Raw genomic sequence first — 16,990 nt, 5'->3', positions numbered from 1 at the left:
TTCCTCCTCTGGGGGTTATTATTTGTCATTTGCCTTTGTTAAACCTCCTGCAAAGAAATGTTACTTCACCATCAACATTTGCTACTGGCCTGGAAGTGGGCCTGCTTGGGATGTCTATGTACTTTCTTTTTGGTAATAGTGTCACATTTAATTTATGTCACTTAGAGGGAAAAAAAAAAAAAAGTCAACAACATGGTTTTCACCTATCAGTCTGGTGTAGGTATATCATCATTGTGTCTGTCTCTTTATTCCTAAATTTATCTCTGTCTTTCTGTAATTATGTTGCTCAGCTGTGTGCTGCCTTGGCCATATTATAGAATGGCTGCTTTTAAAAATCTGAATGATTCTCATTCAGAACTTCTTAACGTTTCTAATCATCCTAATTGAACCTATATGATGCTTTAACATGTGCTGGCAGCTGGTGCATTCCAGCATCTTAAGATTCCTTCTCTGGTCAGTTTTGCTTAAAATACAAAAGTGAGTAACAGTAAACTCTTCCATAAAAACTCCAACATCTTTTTTTCTCTGATAAGCAAAACATATAGATCTCCCTACCTTTTTTCACCCCTGCTGGGGCTGTTCCTGAAAGCTGAGTGGTAGTCTTGTCACCACAGCACTGCTCAACAGAGCTTGAAATTAGCAAGAGGAGCTCAGGCTGTCTGACAGCTAGTCCTACCATGGCCGCCAAGTTTGAACAAACAGCAGCAGCTACTTTGCTCACAGGGGACATAAGGTTAGTGAAAATATTAAAGAAAAGTGAATGCCACTGCTGGCATGGCAACACTTTGCAGTAATTGCCTCCTTGTGATTCATGCTGGTCTGACTGAGACCTACAGATGGGAAGCTTAGAAGCTTTAGTTTGGAAGCTCTAGTTTGGAGCTTAGAAGCTCTTCCTTCTTAAGAAATGGGAAACAGATCAAAAGTTCACTGAAGTAACTGGGGTTTAGTAGAATTCTTTCTTTATGAATTCTGTAAATTCCAGGGACATTTCTTGTTGCTTTGTTTGAGAGAATTCATCTGATAATAGCTATTGTAACCATTAAGTTGCAAATGATTTTTTTTTTCATGAAAAACTGCCTTCTTTGACCTTTTCCGAAGTTAAACTCTAATTCATTCATCAACTGCTACTGTGCTTTCCTTCTTATTGTTGACAGTGGATTTGTGTAACTACTTGATATGATTAATTTTGAAAGACGTTGCAAATATCTTCCTGTTAATTTTGTATAAATATTATTAAAATGGCTAATAAACAAGAAAGATTTTGTTGGCCCAGGATTAAGCACAAAACAAAAACATGATTAACTGGCCCAAACAAGTGGTGAATGCAATTTGGATTAAAAAAAATAAAAAAAAATATAAAAAAAATAAACTCAGATATGTAACTCAGTTCTTGAGTGCAAAAATGAACCAAATCTGAGCAGTCCAACTTAGAAAATCAAAGTAGAATTCTCAAATTAATTGATTAGGCACTCAGTAAATTTGAGAAGATTGTTTGCTTTTGGTACTCTTTTGTTTGGCTGGCAAGGTGGCGATTGATAGAGCTTACATTTCTGTTCCTCGTTCTACATTAAACTGTGAAATGGATGAGAAAGATAATAAAAAGGCAAGGGAAAAGAAAGGGAAAAGAAAAGGAAAAGAAAGAAAAGTGAATTTTGGAAATCTTTTCCAAGCTTTAAGTTAAAATGCAGGGATATTTTGGATGTGTAAATTACTTCTGTTATTTACAGAGGATAAATCAAGTTGATAGTGATAATTATTAAGGTTGATAATGATAATTAACAAGTTGTCCAGAGAAGCTGTGGAGTGTCCATCCTTGGAGATACTCAAAACCCAATTGGACACAGCCCTGAGTAACCTATTTTAGTTGACCCTGCTTTGAGCAGAAGAATTGGACTAGGCCTAATCCAGAAGTCCCTTCTAACTTCAGCCATTCTATGATAATACCAAGTATAATCCTCCAAAATGACAGTTTGATGAATTTAATAACTGTGATATATTTACCTTTCCTAATATGCTTTGTTCCTGTCATGGAATCATAGAATCATAGAACACCCAAGGTTGGAAGGGAGCTTCAAGCCATGCTACATGAGGCTCTGATCCTGAAAATTTCTGTGAATAGTGTATTTTGAGTAGGCATGGAATCTTATGAGGCAGGCAGCCATTTATGTTGACCATTTTCATTCTCTCCCAGCTTGTCTACATGCAAAAAATATGTTCTTAATCTGAAGTTGAATATAGGACGAAGAGAACTTTAAATAATCTTACTGTCTTCTCAAAAGTTCAAATGGTAATTTAGAAATGTAAATGTACTTTTTCAGTGAAAGAAAAGCAAGAACTGTGAATTATGCAGCTCGAAACAGCTGCCTTGTACCTCTGACGATTCAAAAGAAATAGAGAGGAAGAACAGAATGAAACAGTGTGGTTCAGTTACTGTATCAGGTAGGTGCAACACCACCCAAGTGGCTAGGAGCTAGGGAGCCAAAAAATCAAGCTTTACCAAGAGTGAAACATTAGATCCCAGGTGAGTCTATTTTCCGGTCTAAATGGTTAGTACCTTTAGGGGCATTTCATTAGGACTACATGCATCACTACATCCCAGTGATCCTGTTCCACATCTGTTCTGCCATTGGTTATTTGCAAAATTCTGTTATGCTCTGTTTTGATTACCTGCAATATGAAAATGCATTCCAAGACAACCGTTTAGTGAGTTATTTTATACATGCTGAGGGCATTTCTATTTTGACAGCTGAATTAAACAAAATATAGTGATTATATTTAGTTAATGCTTCAAGCATATTGTTTTTAGCATAGTAACTACAAAGAAAACTGCTTTAATCCTTTGTGGCTCATTTAAGCTTGGATTTAAATATGCATGCAGATGTGATGATCCCACTACTCAGTTTTTGTAGACTTGTAACTATCCACTGGATTATTTGTATTTCCAGATGCCTTGGAAATTCAGTTTTCCAGATCAATTCCTTAAAGACTTGTCATGCCTACCCAGCAAAGTATTATTATGGATATTTGATTAATGTCCTGACATTCCACTCAAATTACCAGTGTCATTTCAAAGTATTCCATCTCCTGAAGGGAAATTGTAGCCTGATATTCAGGGGATTAAGCTGCAGATAAAGCAATTATCTTTTAATGACATCTCTCCTCCTTACTTTCATAATTTTTTTCATTATAAGGCAATAATATAATTTATAAACAGGAAAAGGCTATGTAGGCTAACATACTTAGAGATGTTGCATTTAAAGGACTTAATTGTTTGCCTTTGAAATGAAACAAAAGAAAATGTGACAACTCATTAAATCACTCTACACTTAAGCAAAAACAGCTTTTCATTAGGACTGTAGAAATTCAGTGATCTGCATCTTACCAGTGATCCTAAGTCTTATGACTATTTTTAAATTTTAAAATAAAATCCTGGAACACAATCATATTCATGATATAGTCTGACTAATAAGAAGCAAATATCTTGTCTGAAGTGGACAATCTGACTGAGCTCTCTTAATAAGGGTAGGACTGTAAATAAAACAGCTTTCATTATGCTCCAAAGGGACAATAACAGACACAAGGATAAATATAATAGGAGGGAAAAAAAAGAAACCCCTCTGAAGAGCATACTCAAAGGAAGAATGTTATTGAATACTCAATAGTGTGTTTTAGTAATTAACCACCATTGATACAAGAAGAGTGTCAAATTTATTCAGGCTTATATTGTTCAGAATAAATAAATACATTGCATTTTCTTCTCCACTTAATTAATGTGGCACATGTGAGATTGCTATCTGCGAATCTACTGTTCATACTCTTTTTTGAGCCCGTCTTCCTGTGCATCGGTCCAAAGAAGAGTGGTTGCAGTTTTACTGTGAGTGAGGAAGTTGCCTGGCCATGTGGCAATGATGATACTGTAAAATAAATGCATTTCAGATCCTGAAGCAAATAGGGACAACAGAGCTACTGAACTATTACAGGGCCCATGATGCTTTCTATGGGGTAACAGTGCTTTGGACATTGATCCACTTCATGTCCTTTCAGAAGAGAAGCATATAATGCCAGTATTTACTAGCAACTGCTTCCCTGTCCTTTCCTTAGCCAATATTGAAAAGATTTTCAGTCAGATATCTGTAAATGGAGAAGATGGCTTTATGCTTTCTTCTCTAGTTGCTAATGTGTTCTCAGAATGTTTGAGGAAAAGATGATAGGGACAGTTCTGTCAAAAATAAGCCAGACTTATAACTGCATACAAAACCTTTTCTGAACTGCCCTGTTAATTGATTTCTGCTGCAATGAATAACAGAATTCTCTAGAGGGTGTTTCTACCTTTAAATCATTCTCTTGTTCCATTCCTTCTACTTGCTCTACCTGAAGTTAGTTCAGGACTGATGTTGACTTGACGTTGACGTTGACTTGAGCTACAGTTTCTAGCCAAGGAAGAATACAGATACCACATTCAGAGGTGTTCTTAATCTTAAATTTTACAGTTATTTGCTATGCAACAGGCAGGTCTAAAATCCTTTCACAACTCAGTTGATTTGAAATGATTTTGCATGCAATATGCTGAGTTTTCTTCTGCAATACTCTTTACACTCTTCAAATAACATTTTTAAACTCACAAGACAGAATATTAAGTGCTTTAAGCAGTGTACCAAAAACATTGGTGAGGCTTTCATTTCCCATTAACGTGCACAAAGGAAAAACATACTGACATCAATATCTGTAGTACACAGACTTAGGAGTACACTGAGTAAGGAAATTGTGTGTGGTTATTATAATAAAAAATATCAGATAATTTTTGGAAAATACCACTGCTGTCAGGTATATTTTAGTTTTGCATCATAACATCTCAAGTGCCTGATTCTGTACAAACAAAAAAGAAAGCTTTATTACTTTCCCAGAGAACTAAATATCAATGTCATTTACACAGCATGCATGTACACAAGTGTATATATGCACACAATCACACATACATGGCACTAGAGAAAATGGCAAAATGAAACACTGCAGGGTGTGGAAATGTCAGACAGTTTTATTCGCTTTTTTTTTTCTTTTTTTTTTTTTTTTCTTTTTCTTACTGCAGAAAGGAATGCCTATGGAACTTTATGGAACTTTTGGAAGACTTTTTTTTTTTTTTTTTCCAAACACACAACATTTTGGCATCGTATTGGAGGATGTTCAGCAGCAGTAAAGACACATCCCAGGCACAAAGATCACCTCGATTAAGTCAGCAGTACATGCATTCTCACCCTAAAATAAGAATTGTTAAATGTTCTCAAGACAAGTCTGCCAGAATATTTTTAATTTAGGCAGAGCAAATATTTTTACCTCACTTGTTCTTAGAAATGTCTGAATCATTTTGGCTGAATTTTTGTGGTTGTTTCTTCAGTGACAGATGGATTACAGATCTGGTAGATGAACTAAGCTTTCCACTGCAGAAGAGATATTCTGCTATCAGTACCTTTTGGGTATCCAATCTGTCTATGTAAAAAGCTAGAATGCATATTTCCATGTCTTTGTATGTTTATTTCTCAAACAAGCCACCTTTGGATGTGGCTTTTATTTGTTTGATTATACATTTCTTTTTCCCCTCATTTTTGCCCATAAGTCATTAAGTAGTTCACTTTTTCTGGTGCTAGGTCTATTCTTTTCCTTCTCATTTTTAAGAATTGTATCAATTCTATCATTTCTAATGTATCAATACAGATACTAACACAGGCAACTACACAAAAACTTTATATATATATACACATATATACACATATATAATGTATATTATATATATATTATATATAAATAATATATAAATATATACATATACTGTGGAAAGAAAGAAAAAAGGAAATGAATTTATTTTGTATTTTGTTGGTCTAGTACATGAAGATGTCAACAGCAGTCAGTAGTACTGATTGTGTTTCAGTCCTGCTCAGGTACAGACTTCACGTATGACCTTGGTTTCTCTACTGCTACTCTTTTGTGTGTCTTCTCTACTACTCTTATGTGTGTAAGTTGAGGACACTGTTTCTGCTGTACAACTAGGCAATTAGAGAGGTGTCTCTGGGGACCATCTCATCTTATTTTAAAACAGGCATTTGAAAGGAAGAGATAAATCAGTAGAGGAAATGACTGCCTCTCTCCATTGCCTTACAGGGAATTGAGGAAGGTAGCTTAAACAGGATAATAAATTTATGGGTAGCTAAAATTAAGTGGGATGTATGAAAACACTGAGGAACAAAAAACATTTTTTTGCCAATTAAAGAATCGGTTGAATTTTTATGTAAATAGCTGGAAGAAAAAAAGAATTTGAGAAGTTTTTATATATATACTTGGAAAGTAATAAAGAAAAAGCAGTTTATTTCTGTCTGTGCTTCCCTTGGACACCCACCATATTACTTCCATTATCATTGGTATTTTTTCCCCTGCTAACAAATACTTCCTCGCTACATTTTCGTTCTGATTTTTAGCCAGTAGCCTTGAAACTTTCCAGCCCTTTAAGCTAATATTTTATACTACTACTGTGCAGAGCAAGTGATTTATACACATACATTGAAGTTAAACATACACTATTTTCTGTAGTCAAGTCAAAACAGAACTTCTTTCCTTAGACTTTTTTGTCCTCCCTCATTTTTGACCATGAGCCAGCAGTGTGCCCTGGTGGCCAAGAGGGCCAATGGCATCCTGGCATGCATTAAAAGGAATGTGGCCAGCAGGTCAAGGGAGGTGATACTCCCCCCTCTACTCTGCCCTGGTCAGGCCTCACCTGGAGTACTGTGTCCAGTTCTGGGCTCCCTGGTACAAAAAAGACAGGAATCTCCTGGAAAGAGTCTAGCGGAGGGCCACAGAGATGATACGGTGCCTGGAGCATCTTCCCTATGAAGAAAGGCTGAGTCTGTTCAGCATGGAGAAAAGAAGACTGTGAGGGGATCTTATCAATTTTATAAATACCTGAAGTGTGGGAGACAGAGGGATTCGGCCAACCTCTTTTCAGTGGTTTGTGGGGACAGGACAAGAGGTAATGGCCACAAAATCGAGCATAAGAAGTTCCGCACCAACATGCGAAAGAACTTCTTCACCATGAGGGTGACGGAGCACTGGAACAGGCTGCCCAGGGAGGTTGTGAAGTCTCCTCTGGAGATATTCAAGGCCCATCTGGACGCCTACCTGGGCAGCCTGCTCTAACGAACCTGCTTTGGCAGGGGGGTTGGACCCGATGATCTCTTGAGGTCCCTTCCAACCCCTAAAATTCTGTGATTCTGTGATTTCCCAGATTATTATTATTTTTTTTTTAATAATCTACCTTTTTTTTCCTAAACTTTGTAGGCAATCTAAGAAATCTCTAAACATCTATAATGCATCTAGTAAGTTGTTTGAAAATTTGAATTTTTCATATACACTATTCTACTTGCTCTAGAAATCATAAATTAAAACCATATGACATCTTCTAAAGTACATTCTTGGTTTTAGAGACTACCAGTCTCACTTAGCTCCCAGAATCATTTTACAATATTAATGGGTTTACAATTCTCCTACAATAAGGTGAGGTAAGGGAAGAACCACCTTGCTGAATTCTGTTTGTCAAGAAAGATATTCCATTTTAACACACTTAGAAATCTCAGAGAAATATGTCAGAACAGCTAGGAAAAACTGACTGCAAGGATTTTATTGCCAGAATGTAAAATTCAAAATATTAATGGAAAACATAAACAAAGCATTCTATAACATTTAGATAGTTCTCCTTCATAAACCCAATGGATTTCTGAAAATATATGTTTTAAGCCAGAAGATACTTTAGACTCTCTGATTTGGGGGTTAGCATATGGCAGACTACAGAATATCACCTGAATTAGGCTGAGTAATTTACAGTTGACGAAAGCAGATATCCTAGACATTTAGTTTATTCTGAAAATTTCAGGAGACTGGAAGTCTGATGGAAAATAGAACTCTCTGTATGGTTTCACATTATTTATGGACTTTTTACCAAACGGAAAGCTCTGTAAAGAATAACATAAAATATCTGCTGGTCTTGGTCAGAAATTGTGGCACATCCACATTACATCATTGATCCAGGGTGAGGTAACCGGTGAATTTCTTGATCTACCAATTTTATTTTCCAGTAAAACTTGTGGGTTTCCAGAAACACATCTGAACAGTTCCAGAAATAATGGTCAGGAAATAGCTGAAGGTTCGATTCGTTAATAACAAATCTTAACAAATCTATTTCCTAGAACCTTCTGCTTAAGATAATTTGGGAATTGCAACTACATAGGAATTACTGGAATTACTTTACTGTCTCCCAGCTGACACATGATCTCAGTGTGATTTCTCTTAGTTTGTTCCTCCAATTAGAAATCTGAAAAGTTAGTTGAAACCACTAGTGAAGTTGGTTTTAGCAAACAAATAACTGCATTGAAGAGGGCAAGTAACACCCACATAGTCAATCTGAAAACAGGTATTTTCTGGATATCTGGATCACTCTGTGGTAGCTGAAAAGGTTACTTTCTTCAGCTGCTTGTTGAGCCTTCCTAAAAAGTTATGGCCTTCATCAATATGTGAGTGGCATAATTTGTATGAATACTCCCTAATTTGATGAAACAATTTAACACTACATAATGGAAATGTTTGTCACAATGCTGCATTGGTGGCAGATTTACAAAACACTTATGCTCCATAAAAGTGTTGAGGAGTAATGTCAGGTACTGAGCCAGCTGGATCTAAAGAAGACATCTGGCCTACAGTCTCATTTTCAGTTTGGAGACAGTTTAAGAAGTAGTTGATTACTGTCTCCAAAATGAGATACTGATAGTATCTGCTGGTCACTTACCATGTAAGCATTCCTTGTCCATTTCCCTGCAAAATCAACACAGGTCAATTTGAATTGATTCTACATTGAGCACAAGGTAGAATCTCTCTCTTTTTGTGTGTGTGTGTTTGTATAGAGAAATAACCATATATTTCCATTTCTTTCTTTTTGATAGTAGCCTCTTACGGGAAAAGCTTGCACCTGCTTAAACCTAGGTGAACTGGATCTTCCGCTAGAGCTCTATAAAGAAAACTTCATTACCAAATATATGTAATAATTGAGGAGTAGTTCAGAGGCATGCAAAACTCAAGACAGGCAGACTGTCATTCTGAGTCCCCTTCTCTGCTGTTTATAACTAAAGCAGTTTGTAGAGTTAGTGTCATACTGATTTCACTATTATTTCTAGCTAGCCAGAAAATATCCTGGCAAAGAAATTTCACTTTTTGTCTGCATCTTACCAGGTGAACTTGCCTTTCCACCCTCAGGTAAATTCCTACTAACCCTGCTACATATCTGGCTCTTCAAAATTGTTGTGCTGCAATTAATACAGGGCTTAGACTAAAAATCAAACAGCAAAATGAATCATGAAGGTCACAGCCTGTTCCCTAGGTGGGAACCACACTGAGACCACATTTAGCTGATGGATGATATATATACTATCTACTACATATTAATGCATATTAAATTTTCTGGGCATATTACATTCTAAAATTATAGCTTAAAATATCTTACAAGCACTAAATTTTAAGATGTTAAACTGAGTGATAAGCATGCACAAAAATGAGACACAAAGAGGACAGTGAAATATTTTTTTTAAATTTTGACTTTCATATAATCAGCATTCTTCCTTATTTATGATTTTAAGGAAAAATATTTTTCATATTAATGGTTAAATACTTTGTTCTGCTATTTTTATCTATTAAAAGGGTATGTTTGCTTGAAAAAAATCATGATGCTTCACTCTTCTCATGATATTATTATGTTCACCGTGATGTAACATGACTAACTGCAATTGAGTGTGAAGCACATTCTGTTACACATAGGTTTTTCAATAGTGAGTTCAGCTGCAGTTGTTTGATATATTTATTTTTAGCTTTGCGTCCACTGTCTGCTGCTGACTACTTGTCGTATTTTTTTCCTACGGATTGGATTTTACGTACTTAAAAATAATGATGACACATCTGACATATTTAAGACACTTGCCAATTCCTACGTTTCACAGCTTCTTGTGTGTAAAGGACTGTGATTTTTACATTACAAGAACATGCCCTTACTTAAGCATAAATACCGAGTTTCATCCAGCACTGTATAAGCTGTATATATTTTACGTATTTCAGGGAGTTGCTAAGTGTTATACATCTTCATTTGGTTGGGATCCTTTCCTGCTTCAAAGTGAAAAAGAGAAATGAACGTTAGTTTTAATGCATTTCATTGTTACTCTGATGACGTGTGAAAGGTTTGCTAGGATATTTATACTGGAAAACTTCAAAGTGGGATTTGAGAGAATGACATCACCTCCCTTTTCCATCTGAATATCATATGGTATGGGATGAGAAGTTAGATGTCTCACTTGTCCACATTTGAGTTGATGAGACTGATTATCAGAGGTGTGTAAAAGTCATTGTTTGATGTTAAGTAGGGATCCTGTACTATATCATACTGCAGTTAAAAGGAAAACTGTACATGTAACCAGTAAACAAGTGATCTACCACAGAACAGCAAAAAAGATTTATGACCACCTTTAAATATACATTGTCATCTTTTCCCCACTTCTCTTACTTCTCTTACTTCTCTAATTCTGATTAAACATCGTGATATCTCATTGCTAATTATTTATTTATTTAAATTGGTGATTGAAGAAGAATCAGAATATGTAAAACAAATGAAGGTTAGTAAAATAACATCTTATCATTTCACTGATTTGTGTATACATATGTATGTGATGTACAAAGTGGGTCTGCAACACATGATTTTGTTAAGTCTGAAGAAGAGAGCTAAATAGGGAACCTGGTGTCTATCTTCTAATATCTAATGACAGAATATAGCAAAAATGGAGTCAGGCTCTTTTTGGGGATGTGCAGTAAAAGAGAAAGAGAAAAGTGAACTGGAAACAAGGAAAAAGTCTGATTGGGTATTGGGAAAATGAAATTTCACATAGAGTGGTTAACCTATGGGTTGAAGGAACAGAACATCTGTGGAACAGAGTAGCCTGAGCTCAAGAGTTCTCATGCAACCTGAATTATTCTCTGATTCTATATAGGAAGTTTTCAATAGAATGTTAACTTCCCATACATAACATAATGTTAACATAATCCTGTTAGCAGTAAAAAACTTTTCCCTATAACTTTCTGCATTATGTTTGAATTCTTTAAAGCATTAAAAGGCTAAACTGAACTTACAGACTTTCCCTGAGGAAGGTCACTAACTTATTAAGCTAGACATCTGTTTTTCTTAAAACTTGAAGGAATTTTATGGTTTAAAGAAGTTTATCCCTCTTTGAGAACCTGCTGAAGTTAACCAGTGGTTCAAAAGGCAGAGACACACATACACAGTGTGATCTTAGGGAGGATACTTTACTTAGGGAGCCAGGCTACAACTGGGGGCAGAGTGGCTGGAAAGATGTGCAGAGGAAAAGGATCTGGGGGTGTTGGTCAATGACAACCTGAACATGAGCTGGCAGTGTGCCCAGGTGGCCAAGAAGGCCAACAGCATCCTGGCTTGTAACAGGAATAGTGTAGCCAGCAGGACCAGAGAGGTGATGGTCCCTGTACTCTGCTCTGGTGAGGCCACACCTCGAGTACTGTGTTCAGTTTTGGTCCCCTCACTACAAGAAGGACATCGAGGCCCTGGGATGTGTCCAGAGAAGGGCTACGAAGCTGGTGAGGGGCCTGGAACACAAGTCCTGTGAGGAGCGGCTGAGGGCACTGGGGTTGTTTAGTCTGGAGAAGAGGAGGCTCAGGGGAGACCTTATTGCTCTGTACAAGTACCTGAAAGGAAGGTGTGGGAAGCTGGGGGTTGGCCTCTTCTTTCAGATAAATAGTGATAAGACTAGAGAGAACGGCCTCAAGTTGCACCAGGGGAGGTTCAGATTGGAAATGAGGAGACATTTCTTCTCAGAAAGAGTAGTCAGGCATTGGAATGGGTTGCCCAGGGAGGTGGTGAAGTCACTGTCCCTGGGGATGTTTAAGGATATTTAAGGTTGGACGTGGTGCTTAGGGACATGGTTTAATGGGTGACATTGGTAGTAGGGTGATGGTTGGACTAGATGATCTTGAAGATCTTTTCCAACCCTAATGATTCTATGATTCTGTGTACACATTAGTCAGCTGGGACATCCTGAATTTCGTACACACTGGTGCTTCTTCCTACTCAGTTTGCTGGATGTTAGCACTTGTGTGCCTGGACACAGTCAGAATTTCTTGTATGGAATTTGGTGAATCTCTTCGTTCTCAATTACCCTGTTTCCAGTCTCTACAAATGAGAGTATTGGGCGTTAATCTTCTGTGTTAGTGCATTTAATTTGTTCCAATGATTTTTCTGATGGAGACAAATAAGATCTGAGAATAATAGGCACTTGTCTGTTACAACTCTTTCTACACCAAAACAAAAAGTAAAAACATATCTATATCTATATCTATATATTTTCAGAAATAAAGATCAAAGATGGGGCAGTCACATCATTCTGTAGGATTTTAGCCAGTGAGATTTGCAGACCATTAGTTAAAGGATTATTACCAGTTTTTGTAATATTTGCTTAATAGTATTGTGATGTTTAGAAAAAGAGGCATAGTTAATATTTCAACATTTTGATGCTTGGAAATTTTTAAAAAGCAAACTGCTAAATATAATAATGAGAAAGTTCTTGGATAGGCTTGGAGTCCAGTACATGGAGTCTGGTGGAGTTTAATTCTTCCAGGACATTAATGTTAGAGAGAATAGGTAGCCAAGTCTGAAGCCAGCAAATCCTCTAGACAAACTCTCAGAGCACTGACTACCAAAAAGAAGAAAAAAATAGGGACATGTGAAATGATCTTTCCTAAATTCATTGCCATATTCTACAAAATAATGGTTACTTGTAACAGAAGACCCTAAAATATTTTTCTGGTGTGAAATGTAGAGGGTGAATTCTTAAAACTTTACATGTTAAGAGCCCCAGTTAAAGTGTAGAGGAGGAAACCATGCTGGAATGGCTGAGAGGAATATTATGAATTCACAGCTGTATCTGTACAGTTGTTTTTAATTCCTCTCCTGTTAAGAGGAATTAAACTTTTAAGTCCCCTGCTAAACAAAAAATGTTTCATTTCTTGCCTTTATTTTGCTGGACTATTAATATCAGTTCACCTTGATCATCTTCAGAAAAAAAGGAACAGGAGGAAATTAGAATTTTATGGTACAGATTAAAATAAACATCCATACTCTGTCAGAAACCATGCTAGTAAAATGTGGTAGAAAATATTTTATTTTGACAGACACTGCATTTTCAGACCACCTAGTGAGTATTCATGCAGCCTGATGAATTCTGTTAATTTCTATTCTATTTTCCTCTTCATTCTGCCACTGCAAAAGCATATGGGTTCAACATCTTCCATCAAAAGAATATCTGGTCACTTTTTTAACTTATGCTAACCAAATCTCTCTATCATAAAGTTCATAAAATGCAGGAAAGTTATTAAATTTTGTGAACAGTATACTCTATGGAATGAAGGAATAAACATCAACCTGGGTCCTAACAACTGAGATGAATTCCCAGTGCAAACACTAGCTTTCAATAAATTTCTCTTGGCTTTTTCTATGCCACAGTATTCATTGTTATTGCTTTTAAACAGTTCAATGTGTTATGTAAGCACTAATAATAATTTCTAATGTACTATGATGATGATGATGATGAATCAGTTCAGTCAGATGAAATAAGGTGCAACAGCATTTTAACAAACATAGTTGTGGACAAACTAACCTGGTAACTTTCTTTAATAAGCTAATTTTCTGAATGAAAGAAAGCAGTAGATTCCATATTTCAGAACTTCTAATAAGATACCAGTTCAATAGGAAGTGCATTGATAATCATTAATTAAAATGGAGAAAATGTGAATGAAAGAACTAGCTACATATAAAATTACAATACATAGTGATGAAATGATGTCAGGATCACAATATTACTGGTAGATTTCCCAAAGAATCAAAATTGAATAGATATTAACATCAGTGAAGTGATGTGTTATTTAAATTTAATGATATCCTAAAGTTCACAAATACCACTAAAATGAAAGCTTACTGGAGTAGCAAGAGAAATTGTATGGTCTTGATACAATGAATATGAACTTGAATAATGAATATTAATGAAATTTAATAGTAAAGATTTCAGAAAAATACTCTTAGGAACTAATAACAACAACCTCAGCATTACTCTGGAAACGTCATCATTTAGAATTAACTGAGGAAGAAAAAGAACTGTTCATATAAACTGATTACAGGTTGACCATGAGAAATATGTATCAGATGGCTATGAAAATGGAAATGTGATCCTAGGGAATGTCAACCTAAATATTTTTACTCAGGATTGGAAAACATTAATAAAATATAGAGCATACAATTTAAAAGATACTGCAAACAGTTATGTCATTCTACTCACCCATGTTGAAGAAGGATAAATTTAACTTCCATTAAATGCAAACAAAAACTGTTATGATGATGTAGAGTACCTGAAAGTGAAGCATATGAGTATGTTGTACAAGACATAAATCCATTTAGCAAAGGTCTATAAAAAAGAAGGAAGAGGAAAATACTGGGTCAGTGTGTGTGGGCAGAGGGGACAGATAACAAAAGGTATTAGGGGAACCAGAAGCATAGCTGCTTTCATTACTGGGCAATGATGGTACAAAATTAACTAAGTTATTCTGTACCACACAAGAGTCCCACAGCTTTCCAGTGGGAACACAGAGCACAAAAGGTAAATCAGAAATGGTATTTGATTCCTTTACAATAATCTGTGATGTTGTTGCCTTCAGGGGACTGGATTCTATAGTCCAAGTGTCCCTTTATGAGTACTCATGAAATCACTTGCTGCTTAATGATCGTCTTCTCATTCTTAACAAGATTTCTAGAGTAGAGAAGGGGACTTGTGGAGTTGCAGCTTTACTTGCATATGACTGGGAAAGAGGCATCTACTTACTGAGTCAGGTTGCCTTTAGGATGAGTCTACATTAGCATTTCAGTTTGGATCAGGAAGTTTTATTTTGTATTATGCTTTGACTTGTGACACAATTAGACCTTGGTACATTTGAGTTAGGCTTCTTTCCCTTGAAACTAACATAGATGATTCACTCTGGGAACTACCTAATATACTCCATGCCCAGCTGGCTGTTCGGTCCACAAAGCAGACTAAAGGAAGTCAGAAGTAGCATCTCTTGACATATATATTGTGTGGATCCTTAGCACCAGCTGCTTCTCTATATGGATCTGCTACCATTGGGTAGTTGGTTGTTAATGTATATTCCCAGGGCTAAGCATGACCAAGAAGTAGAGAGCCCCCCCACTGACTCTGGACAATTGCCTACAACTCCTGTGAACAGACGGCACTCTGTCTACTCACAGATCTGCCAATATCTTTAGTGAGGTCTATCTTTATGTTTGCTGTCCTTACAATTTATTGTGGGAAGTGCAAGAATCTTAGAAATAATAATTGGTAATACCATAGGGGAATTAATCATCTTTCATTTGTTTCATTTGTTCCTTGATCTGTGTGTGTCTGTGTGCATGGGGGGAGCTATATAAAAGGTTTGTTCAAACTATTTTTAATGAAATGATTTACATTCCATTCTCCTGTAAACTGGCATAGCAATAGAGACTTGAATTTGCAAATCTTTTTCTCCTAGTGGTACTTTGTCCTTTTTTAAGATGGAAACAGCTGTAAACTCTATTTAATTTGCTTTCTGCACAGTGCAAGATTGTATGAAGACCATACATGTTAGTACCTTGTATGTGTGAATTTATTGTGGTGCCAACATCTTTCCTACTAAAGATGAGCCATTAAACAGTCTCACTTACACATGGATTACCTATGATGATTGATATCGGGAATAGATAAAAGGTAAAGTAGCTGATGTAGATAAACTACTTTCATAACTGTCAATGATATCATGTGATTGCATTTACTTTAGTGTTGATCAGAAATATAAATATGACAAATGGTAGAAAACATGATGACCTATTCTTTCACCTTTGTGTATTTGTGACTAACTCAAAACAAGACTTCACAAAAAATTGTATCAGAGAGTTAAGGGGTCAAAAAAATGTGTTAGTGATAGTTACCTATCACTCCTGTTTATATACACATTTGAAACAAGTATATTTAGTAACCATGTCTTCATGCAAATAACAGTAAGTGATAAATACAGGTAATTAGTGTAAACTATATAAGAATTCCTATTGAAATGTGTAGTTTCTATTAATCTACAGTAGGAGATAAACACTCAAACCAGGTGGCAGTCTCAAAAGAGGATTTTGCCGAGACCCTGTTTTCCTCCATTTTCCTTTGCTAAAAAAATAAAAATCTGTTTCTGGGAAAAAAAAAAAAAGGAAAAAAAGAAACAAACAAACAAAAAAACAAACTACACTTTTAAATTTACATATCTTCCATTTTGATTTTTGTTTTCCTGTAACACAGGAATAATAAAATAAAGTCAAATTTCAATGGAAAATGTATTTTCAGAAAATAGAGAAAACCAGATTTTTATCAAAGTATACCTTGATGAGAAAATTTCGTCTGTCCTAAGTAAAACCCTGTGATACAACTGGAATCGTTCATATGATTAAAGTGTTAAGACTTACTTTTTATATTTGCATGTATTTAATAAACTGATTTTATACTAGTTTTTTGAAAATTGAGAGGAGAGCTGAAAAATAGCTATAAACTTTTCTATAGTGCTTTCATAGAGTTATTAGTCAGTGCTGTATATTTCCAAGAAGTTATGCAAAAAAAAAAAAAGTAAAAATTCTATGCTCTCCTATGAAAAGCTTAACTTAAACAGTACTGTTAACAAACTAAATGGAAAAAAAAATCTACAAACCTCATATTTCTGTAAAATGATCACTTTGTTGCAGGATAGAGGTTTGCCATTAATATATCAAGGTCATGCCACGGTCACTTTGGTATTTATATTCTTTTTTAAACAATCTTAAATAGACTTG

This window comes from Anser anser (genome assembly GCF_964211835.1).
Source record: "Anser anser genome assembly, chromosome: 3".
Taxonomy (NCBI): Eukaryota; Metazoa; Chordata; class Aves; order Anseriformes; family Anatidae; genus Anser; species Anser anser.
Note: the sequence above shows the minus strand (reverse complement) of the source record.